Genomic DNA, 11,797 nt, shown 5'->3' with positions numbered 1-11,797 from the left:
AGTATATAGCCCTTTATATTTCTCACTTTTAAAAATCATATTTCTTCAGCATAATGGATGAGCTGCAATGATTTGCAAGGAAATAATTTCACCTAGGGGTTTTAGACAGGGTGATATCATCTAACACAAGAACAGAGTTTGATTGGTTTATTATTTCACTGGAACCCTGAGGGGAAATTTCTATTTAACTCACTACTTGTCAACTCTTCTGTTGTTGTTGTTGTTGTTTTTTATAATATATGGATCCAACACTGCTCCTTAAGTCTGGAACTATTTTAAAACTACTAAAACATTTATTAGTTTAATAACAGTGTAAGAAATGATTGAAATGATTAAAATGGTATAAATAATTAAAAATGGAGTGTAGACACACTTAGAGTTGATGTTTAAATTGAGGTCATTTTAACCACAATTCCTAGAGTTGTCACTTAATCAGACACTGAAGCATTCTAATAAAGATAACCTATCATTGTGATGGCCCACTGATAGCCCATCTTTGTGACATCAGAAAAACATAATCTATGATTTTATTTTAAAAGTCTTACTATAAAGTTACAGTATTGCCTCTGTCCATATTTTGTGTTTTTTTCCTACATTTGACAGAACAAAAACGTGTGAAACCACTTCAGGTAGCTTTGGACAAGGAAATAATCAAAGGCTCCTGGCTAAGTAGTAATTACCTGTATCTATATATCATATACCTTGGGTGGGTCAAGTAGTTCTGATTACCTTCTTAACTTAATACCCTGAAAATCTGAGAGGGAATGAGATTTAATGATTTATACAGAAATGCCACACTCCCTGTTCAGGGTTGCAACTCCCAGATGAGAAGCTACTGTTTTTCTTTTTTGCCATTATGCTGGAGGCTGAACTTCTCTCCAAGTAGCTCAGTTTAGTTCTTGACCACCATTTGCAGCCTTCTGGCACATGTGTACATCAAAATTCCTACAATTTCTTTTGAACAGGGCCCATAACTAGTATACAGGTTTTAGAAAGGAATCTTCCTCTTCTGTCACAAGACAGAGACTGAGTAGGTCACTATGCTGAAATCTCTACATTTATTCTCATTCTTATTTAAATTACAATCAGTATCTCTGCAGCTGACTGACATGTTAGTGTTTAAACAGCTACACGTAATTTATTATATAGTGGTTGGTGCTGCATAAACCTTAATAGATGCATGAATGCCTGTTGAAATTCTTTGATTCTTAATATCCCTAAGAGCTTTAAAATGCTTCTTTTGTTTCCTCTGATAATGACCTCATGTCTCTCATGCTCAAAATACCTTCAGTAAGTCTCTGCTCCTCCATGAGGCTCGCTGCCTATGGTTAGCTCATATCTCTGACCCAGTTTCTGCCATACCCACCCATGTGGCTATTACTGTAGTAATCATTAAAATAGCAAAAGTTGAGGGGGTAATCTTTGTATTCATAAAGAGAAAGGACTCCATTGCAGTGAATGTAAATAGGGATTTGTTGCAGCCACTGGACAGAGACAGACATTTTTAGTTTTCTCTTTGGCTCCCAAATAGGCCTTCATAACCACTGGCTTTTGCCCAGACTTTAGCATTCTGGGCTCTTCCAGTTCCTTGGCCCATTCTCACTACTTCTGTGCTTTCTTAGCTGGCTGGCAAGGTGGACAGGATTGGTAACTGTGATGCTCTCTCTTCCCTCTCTCTCTGTCAGTCAATCATTACCCACCTTTATCTCAATTCCACCTCCATTCTAAGGTTCAGCAAAAATAGTCAGAGGAGAAGAGGAAAGATGGCAGGAAGAAGAAAGGTGGGAATCACATCTACCAACCCAGCCAGTAACAGCTTCTCAGCACTACCTGCTGGAGCTCATCATTTTATTTTTGAGCTCTTAAAGGAAAAAAAAGTGAAACTTGGTCTGCAAATCAGAAGTGACATGTGGCTCTTTATGGCCTTATACACAACTCTCAACGTACTGGAGCTGGTCAGGAAATATATCTGTTTTCCCCATAAAAAAAGTTCTACAAAAATAAACATTTTCAATTTTTATTGACCAAACTGAATGAGAGTCCCATAATGCTTTGAGGTTAGGCAAAAGGGAGAAATACTGTCTGAAAAGCTATGAGACAGATGTTGCAATAGAGCTTTCTATATAAAAATGGAATTGTACTAGAAGATTAAAAATCAGTTCTCACAAACAGATATAAACAAAAATGTAAATTGCTTTATTGCTGTAACTACCAGTATGACTGAAAAAGGTGTTTGTGCATCTAATGTAAGAAAGTAGCTAATAGTATTATATTGAGAGTATTTCATATTCATGCTAAATTTTATAACTTTAAATTTCACTGAAGTTAAGTGGCTGTATTCTCCATACCTACAGAAAGTCTATAGGAACCAGTCAGAAATTAAGATGTATATTGAGACTTGCAAAATTTGCATGGTATCCATGCTAGGACCTGTTTGATGCAAGATGCTTCTCTATCTAACAATAGATATATGGAGAGACAAGAGAAAGGTCTCTGGTAATCCATGGTTAGCCTATATAATATGCAATATAATTTTATATATAATATGAATCATGGAAGAGTAGGACTGGAAGGGACCTCGGCAGGTCATCTAGTCCAGTCCCCTGCACTCAAGGCAGGGGTAAGTAATAACTAGTCCATTCCTGACAGGTGTTTGTCTAACCTGTTCTTAAAAAAAAAAATCATCTCCAATGATGCAGATGCCACAACCTCCCTAGGCAATTTGTTCCAGTGTTTAGCAAACCCACAATTAGGAAGTTTTTCCTAATGTCCAAACTAAACCTCCCTTGCTGCAATTTAAGCCCATTGCTTCTTGGCCTATCCTCAGAGGTTGAAGAGAATAATTTTTCATTCTCCTCTTTGTAACAACCTGTTATGTACTTGAAAACGCTGATGTCCCCCCTCAGTCTTCTCTTCTCCAGACGAAACAAACTCATTCCCCCCCACCCGCAATCTCCCCTAGGTCATGTTTTCTAGCTCTTTAATCATTTTTGTTGCTGTTCTCTGGACTTTTTCCAATTTGTCCTCATCTTTCCTGAAGTATGGTGCACAGAACTGGACAATACTCCAATTGAGGCCTAATCAATGCAGAGTAGAGCAGAAGAATTACTTCTCGTGTCTTGCTTACAACGCTCCTGTTAATATATCCCAGAATCATGTTTGCTTTTTTTTTGCAAGTGTTGAACAGTTGACTCATATTTAGCTTGTGATCCACTATGACCAACAATATTCCTTTCTGCAGTACTCTTTCTGGATTTAGCACTTCTGCCATTTCCACATTTTTTGATATTGTCTCTGCACCCTGGCTCCCCATACACACAGAGTAATGGGCCTACCCGGTCTTTGGTCTTCCTCTTGTTTCTAGTGTATTTGTAGAATGTTTTCATCTTACCCTTTATGTTTCTAGCTAATTTAATCTCATTTTGTCCCTTGATCTTTCTAATTTTGTCCCTACATGATTGTGTTAATTTCAATTCATCCTTTGTAATTTGACCTAGTTTCCACTTTTTATAGGACTCTTTTGTGTTTCAGACAACTATATTTCATTACCCCTGCATTCAATACTAAAGTGATTTTTGATTACCCAAACACCAGCCAAAACTAATCACTTTGGCAACACAGCTCTGTCACCTGGATACCGAGGCAGAGTAGGTGTGTTCATGTCAACACAGTCTGGTCCTGAAGCCTTTCCCTCCAAGCTCATCACTAGCTGTCAGAGGAGAGCTCATTCAGACCTCGCTTACACTAATAAAAAAAAAAACACTGAAATTCTATGACAAGTTTTGAAAAAAGCAATATTATTTTAAATTCTATAATTGGTCACAGAAAATATGTAGTATATTGGGGGGGGGGTTAACCCCTCCCCCACAATCTTTGGAAGTTACACAGCCAAAAAATTACCTCATGTTCTATGATTTTCATCATAATGTTGCATCAATGTCTAGTGTCAAGATATCTCACAATACAAAAAACTTTATATGAAATGTCAAGTCATCACTATGTAACAAGCTTTATTCATTGGGCAAATGGTGCTGCCACTCTGGTTGAGTAGCTCATTTCTTGTATTAAAGAAACCTGTCCAAACACTTTTGTTTCTCATATTCTTCTTTCCAATTATTCAGAATGGCAACTCCCACAAAAACTGCAAAAATCAGATATTCACAACCCCTTCTCCAACCCCACTTCTGTAAACCTTTCAAATCCTATAAACACCTTCAAAATACTCTTATACCACACCACAAACTCAAACTATTTGAATGTTTCCAAGTTCAAATTTTCCTTCAACTCTGAAGCACTAAATATTTGTCCTTCTCCCTAGCAGAAATGAGGGGTTAAAAATCCATATATTGTCAGTAACAAGTTTACATTTAGAACTAACTGTTGGTATTATTTCAGTTTCAACCAAGTTGGGTTGCAGGCCGCTCTCCATCCAATGTTGGTTATCAATAAAACAGAGCAGCAGTCTGCTCTCTCTCTGCCTGAACTGGGAGAAACTGTCAACCAGAGTGATTTATCATGTGCATAAGCATCACAAAAAGACTGAATGATTTATATGGCATCATACATTATATCAGTATTGAATAACAGAAGACTAGATAAGACCCTGATGCTACAGCACAAACTAATGAAACAGAATTGGCCACAAAGAGCCAAATGAAAAAGAATAATCCTATGTCATTTTCTACTATCACAATCTGAGTTGAAGACAGAGGGAGTGACTTTACAAGTGGGGAAATAAAATTTACTTATGGAGGAACATAACCAAGCAATTCTCTGCTCAAACATCTATTGCACGTTCACATGGATTCAGTTCTACCCAATTATTAGTGGCTATGGTTTTTTAGGTAATAAAGTTTCCACCACCCACCAGCATTCTGCAAAGATATAGCTTTTTTCCCCCCCCAAACATTTATTCTTTTTTACATAAAAAGATGACTACAGCTGCTGGTCAGTGATACAGTACGTTTCCATCAGAACCCAGTGTAAATAGAAGACTTGTTATAGACATATTAAGTGAGGCTTGTAGGTAGTTGAGTTGGGAAAACAGCCTGCCATTTTGTGGAGAATGTGAAGCACAGACTATACAGCCTTATTATACTTATAAACAAATATGCAAGCCAAAAGTAGCCCTACACGTGAGTCTGTAGGGTTACTCTTGTAACACAGGGATGGATTCCCCCCTTCCTGCAATGAAATCCAATGTCACGGTTTCTCCTCAAGTGCTCCATTGTGGGGCAGGGTATGCCCCCCCAAAAGAAACAATTATGGAGTCCACTCCCAAGCCCCATGAACTCCAGGTGACTGGCAGCTAGCCACAGCCATCCAGGCAGGCACCCTTTGGGTTTGCATCATCAGGGTTCTTTCCCCACTCTGAACTCTAGGGTACAGATGAGGGGACCTGCATGAAAGACCCCCTAAGCTTATTCTTACCAGCTTAGGTTAAAAACTTCCCCAAGGTACAAACTTTGCCTTGTCCTTGAACAGTATGCTGCCACCACCAAGCATTTTAAACAAAGAACAGGGAAAGAGCCCACTTGAAGATGTCTTCCTCCAAAATATCCCCCCCAAGCCTTACACACCCCCTTTCCTGGGAAGACTTGAGAATATCCTAACCAATTTGTTACAAAATCTCCAGACCCAACCCCCTGGATCTTGGAACAATGGAAAATTCAGTCAGGTTCATAAAAGAAGGTGTTTTTTTTTAAAGGGTATACCCTGCATACCCTGTAAAATCAGGATGGAAAATACTTTACAGGGTATGCAGATTCAAAACACAGAGGATCCCCCTCCGGTCAAAACCTTAAAGTTACAGAAAACAGGAATAAACCTCCCTCTTAACACAGGGAAAATTCACATAAAACAAAAGATAAACTAATCTGCCTTGCCTGGCTTACCTATACTGGTTGCAATATTGGAGACTTGGATTAGGATGGGTTGGAGAAGATGGATTTCTGTCTGGCTTCTCTCAGTCACAAGAGAGAACAACCATGTAAACAAAGAGCACAAACAAAAACCTTTCTCCCTGCCCCCAGTTCCAGATTTGAAAGTATCTTGTCCTCTTATTGGTCCTTTGGGTCAGGTGCCCGCCAGGTTAGCTGAGCTTCTTAACCCTCTACAGGGAACTGGATGTTGCCTCTGGCCAGGAGGGATTTTATAGCACTGTATACAGAAAAGTGTTACCCTTCCCTTTATATTTATGACAACACCGGACCTGGTGTTTACCTGCTCTACTGCCTCGTGGTAGAATCACACTGGTAGGGAATCTCCTGACCAGTGTGGCTGCACTTGAAAAAGGGGATCTCCACCAGGCAACGAGCTCTAGGGGACAGGTAATTCAGCCCTAAAGTGTGTTAGCTTTTCATGGGATCTCAGTAAGGTCCAGGGCTCAATAGCACTCCTCAGGGCCCGGGCAGTATTCACCAGTGTGGGACCATTCACTTCCTGACGCTAAGCCCCACCTCCTCCTTTCTTCCAGATTCTAACATCACAAGATCTTCCTAAGGTCCCTCTGTGAAGGTGGGGAGCAGGAAAACAGAGCTGTGGAAGTGATTAAGTCTAGTCTGATTAGGGAGCCTAACCTTCAACAGGGAATGATCATGGGGGACCCAAACTGTAATTCCTATGAATCACTGTGTAACCCACACACCTTCTGGGAGTGGTGTTTTGTCCTATCTAGTGGCACCGAGACACAGAGAGAGAGAGAGAGACAGACAGACAGACAGACAGACAGAGACTGAGCGTGCTCACTGCCGGTGTTACAACTGAACTATCATTTCAGAATCAAACTGTTTCAGATTTCAATTTTCCACCAATATTTAAGTTTTCCATGGAGGAAAAAAAATTGAAATCCTTATAGGCAGGTACTCTGCATGCCAGAGACCTCCAGGAGGCCTTGTACCTCAGGGAAGAACAATGCTTCCTAGGAGTTCTCACTGAGTACAGCTGCTGTCTCTCACTCGAAGTATAGGCTGCATGGTGACCCTCCTTAGATTACCACTGTACCTCATTGAGCCGAATGCTCTTCCTCCCTCCTGCTGTTCCTAAAAAGGGTAGTCACATGAATAGCACCAGACAGAAACAGTCCTGCCATTCAGAGGCAGGCAAAGATCGAAATTTTAATTAGCGCCTTTGCAGGTGATACAGTAGTGGGAAAGGTTTCAGAGTAGCAGCCGTGTTAGTCTGTATTCGCAAAAAGAAAAGGAGTACTTGTGGCACCTTAGAGACTAACAAATTTATTAGAGCATAAGCTTTCGTGAGCTACAGCTCACTTCATCGGATGCATTTGGTGGAAAAAATAGAGGGGAGATTGATATACACACACAGAGAACATGAAACAATGGGTTTATCATAAACACTGTAAGGAGAGTGCTCACTTAAGATAAGCCATCACCAGTGGCGGGGCGGGGGGGGAAGGAGGAAAACCTTTCATGGTGACAAGCAATGTAGGCTATTTCCAGCAGTTAACAAGAACATCTGAGGAACAGTGGGGGGTGGGGTGGGGTGGAGAAATAACATGGGGAAATAGTTTTACTTTGTGTAATGACTCATCCATTCCCAGTCTCTATTCAAGCCTAAGTTAATTGTATCCAGTTTGCAAATTAATTCCAATTCAGCAGTCTCTTGTTGGAGTCTGTTTTTGAAGCTTTTTTGTTGAAGAAGGATAGCCACCCTCAGGTCTGTAATCAAGTGACCGGAGAGATTGAAGTGTTCTCCGACTGGTTTTTGGATGTTATAATTCTTGACGTCTGATTTGTGTCCATTTATTCTTTTACGTAGAGACTGTCCAGTTTGACCAATGTACATGGCAGAGGGGCATTGCTGGCACATGATGGCATATATCACATTGGTAGATGCGCAGGTGAAGGAGCCTCTGATAGTGTGGCTGATGTGATTAGGCCCTATGATGGTGTCCCCTGAATAGATATGTGGACAGAGTTGGCAACGGGCTTTGTTGCAAGGATAGGTTCCTGGATTAGTGGTTCTGTTGTGTGGTGTGTGGTTGCTGGTGAGTATTTGCTTCAGATTGGGGGGCTGTCTGTAAGCAAGGACTGGCCTGTCTCCCAAGATCTGTGAGAGTGATGGGTCGTCCTTCAGGATAGGTTGTAGATCCTTGATGATGCGTTGGAGAGGTTTTAGTTGGGGGCTGAAGGTGATGGCTAGTGGCGTTCTGTTATTTTCTTTGTTGGGCCTGTCCTGTAGTAGGTGACTTCTGGGTACTCTTCTGGCTCTGTCAATCTGTTTCTTCACTTCAGCAGGTGGGTATTGTAGTTGTAGGAATGCATGATAGAGATCTTGTAGGTGTTTGTCTCTGTCTGAGGGGTTGGAGCAAATGTGGTTATATCGTAGAGCTTGGCTGTAGACAATGGATCGTGTGGTATGATCTGGATGAAAGCTAGAGGCATGTAGGTAGGAATAGCAGTCAGTAGGTTTCCGGTATAGGGTGGTGTTTATGTGACCATCGCTTATTAGCACCGTAGTGTCCAGAAAGTGGATCTCTTGTGTGGACTGGTCCAGGCTGAGGTTGATGGTGGGATGGAAATTGTTGAAATCATGGTGGAATTCCTCAAGCGCTTTTCCATGGGTCCAGATGATGAAGATGTCATCAATGTAGTGCAAGTAGAGTAGGGGCATTCGGAGACGAGAGCTGAGGAAGCGTTGTTCTAAGTCAGCCATAAAAATGTTGGCATACTCTGGGGCCATGCGGGTACCCATTGCGGTGCCGCTGATTTGAAGGTATACATTGTCCCCAAATGTGAAATAGTTATGGGTGAGGACAAAGTCACAAAGTTCAGCCACCAGGTTAGCCGTGACATTATCGGGGATACTGTTCCTCACGGTTTGTAGTCCATCTTTGTGTGGAATGTTGGTGTAGAGGGCTTCTACATCCATAGTGGCTAGGATGGTGTTTTTAGGAAGATCACCAATGGATTGTAGTTTCCTCAGGAAGTCAGTGGTGTCTCGAAGATAGCTGGGAGTAGACACACCCCTAGAACCCCGACCTGAGGTATTCTGTCTTCTACCCAAGATCCATAAACCTGGAAATCCTGGACGCCCCATCATCTCAGGCATTGGCACCCTGACAGCAGGATTGTCTGGCTGTGTAGACTCCCTCCTCAGGCCCTACGTTACCAGCACTCCCAGCTATCTTTGAGACACCACTGACTTCCTGAGGAAACTACAATACAAGATCTCTATCATGCATTCCTACAACTACAATACCCACCTGCTGAAGTGAAGAAACAGATTGACAGAGCCAGAAGAGTACCCAGAAGTCACCTACTACAGGACAGGCCCAACAAAGAAAATAACAGAACGCCACTAGCCACCTTCAGCCCCCAACTAAAACCTCTCCAATGCATCATCAAGGATCTACAAGCTATCCTGAAGGACGACCCATCACTCTCACAGATCTTGGGAGACAGGCCAGTCCTTGCTTACAGACAGCCCCCCAATCTGAAGCAAATATTCACCAGCAACCACACACCACACAACAGAACCACTAACCCAGGAACCTATCCTTGCAACAAAGCCTGTTGCCAACTCTGTCCACATATCTATGCAGGGGACACCATCATAGGGCCTAATCACATCAGCCACACTATCAGAGGCTCCTTCACCTGCGCATCTACCAATGTGATATATGCCATCATGTGCCAGCAATGCCCCTCTGCCATGTACATTGGTCAAACTGGACAGTCTCCATGTAAAAGAATGAATGGACACAAATCAAACGTCAAGAATTATAACATTCAAAAACCAGTTGGAGAACACTTCAATCTCTCTGGTCAATCGATTACAGACCTAAGAGTAGCTATCCTTCAACAAAAAAACCTTCAAAAACAGACTCCAACGAGAGACTGCTGAATTGGAATTAATTTGCAAACTGGATACAATTAACTTAGGCTTGAATAGAGACTGGGAATGGATGAGTCATTACACAAAGTAAAACTATTTCCCCATGTTATTTCTCCCCCACCCCACCCCACCCCCCACTGTTCCTCAGATGTTCTTGTTAACTGCTGGAAATAGCCTACCTTGCTTGTCACCATGAAAGGTTTTTCTCCTTTCCCCCCCGCTGCTGCTGGTAATGGCTTATCTTAAGTGATCACTCTCCTTACAGTGTGTATGATAAACCCATTGTTTCATGTTCTCTGTGTGTGTATATATATATCAATCTCCCCTCTGTTTTTTCCACCAAATGCATCCGATGAAGTGAGCTGTAGCTCATGAAAGCTTATGCTCTAATAAATTTGTTAGTCTCTAAGGTGCCACAAGTACTCCTTTTCTTTTTAGTAGTGGGAAAAGCTTCTTTCTCCTTGTGAAAAGAAAAGGAGTAACTTGTGGCACCTTAGAGACACAAATTTCAGCATAAGCTTTCGTGAGCTTGTGGACAATCTGTCCCCCACAGACAGTCTTCAAACATAATTAGCAGCACATTGTTATTCAAAAAGGCCAGTTATTTTACAACTGAGTTAAACATTGGCACCATTTAAAATGTTCACCTCGAAGTCCAGAACTATGAAGAACAAACTTGGTTTTGAAACAAATTTGAAGTCTTGAGCCCTTTCTTTGGGAAATATATTGACCTGAGCTCAGTTCTAGGCAAAATTCATCAAGTTTTAACAAACAAGGTAATTTATGGTAAAAATCATCATTTTGAAAGGACAATGGGTGATGCATAATAGTTTGACTGAGTTTTGCTTTGAAGTGATGCTTTTTTTTTTTTCCAAATTCATATTTCAAAGAAACTTGGGACAAGATAGAGTGAACTCACCTGGATCAAAGCCAAACAAAACTGTTCCCTCAAGCCCCTGCAGAGCTAAACAGCCAGGTTTTTCACAATTGTGTCTTTTAGTAGCAGTATAAATAGTCAGAAAAGAATGGTGCAAGTGAAGAGGAGAATAAAGTTGATATGGAGAACTGTGCCCCTAAAGATAAATAGCAGAAAAAAAAGTTATTTTATCACTGGCTAGCTGAATACCTCAGGGAGGTTTATTTGTTGGATAAAAAGGGAAAAAGAGAGGGCAAAAAGGAGATGATAAACTGCTGCATTCAACAAAAGATAAATGACCACAATGGTCTGACTTCCTTACTTATGAGGTGCTGAGAGCCTTTTTTAAAAAATCTTCATGAAAAATGCTGTTTTACATTTCAGTTTTCAGCCTTATTTTTAGAAAACCTGTATTTCCCCCTTGAACAATTAAAGCTCAGATAAAAGTAAATAGATAACATGGATTAATTTACCCAAGAAGTTTCTAAAATAAGCCACTTTTTCCTGTAGGGTGCAGTGCTATATATTGCATATTAATTTTTAACATTAAATTTGAATGCAAATTATATTCTCCATAGGGCTCCAATCTAAAAGAGGTTTGTTTCTATGCTTATCCCCCCCCAACATTGATTCCCAGGGTGCTGGATCAGAGACAGGGATCCTAGAAAGTGGACATACAGAATAAGAAGCCACCCTCAGAAAAGAACCTTAAATGACAAAGACAAAACGAAATAGAAGTCCACATCTCAGTGCTAGCATTGTTTAGTTATAAATGTAGTCATTTCGATAACAGCACAAGGAGTGACAAGGGAGTTTTTGTTGTCCAGAGCTCCCTTCCTCTCCATTCACACTTAACGCCACCAGCCTCCAGTGACCGTTAGGGGTCATTACAGCAGTGTTTAAACCTGTGAAGAAATATTGCTTTGTTAAAATGATCTAGGTTGACTTTGTACCTTCATTTGGGATTGTCTGACCCATCCAATCTGATGGATCACAAAGCATATAGTAAGTGAATGAAACAGAATA

The sequence above is a fragment of the Dermochelys coriacea genome, chromosome 4, assembly GCF_009764565.3.
Source record: "Dermochelys coriacea isolate rDerCor1 chromosome 4, rDerCor1.pri.v4, whole genome shotgun sequence".
In the NCBI taxonomy this organism is placed as follows: domain Eukaryota; kingdom Metazoa; phylum Chordata; order Testudines; family Dermochelyidae; genus Dermochelys; species Dermochelys coriacea.
Note: the sequence above shows the minus strand (reverse complement) of the source record.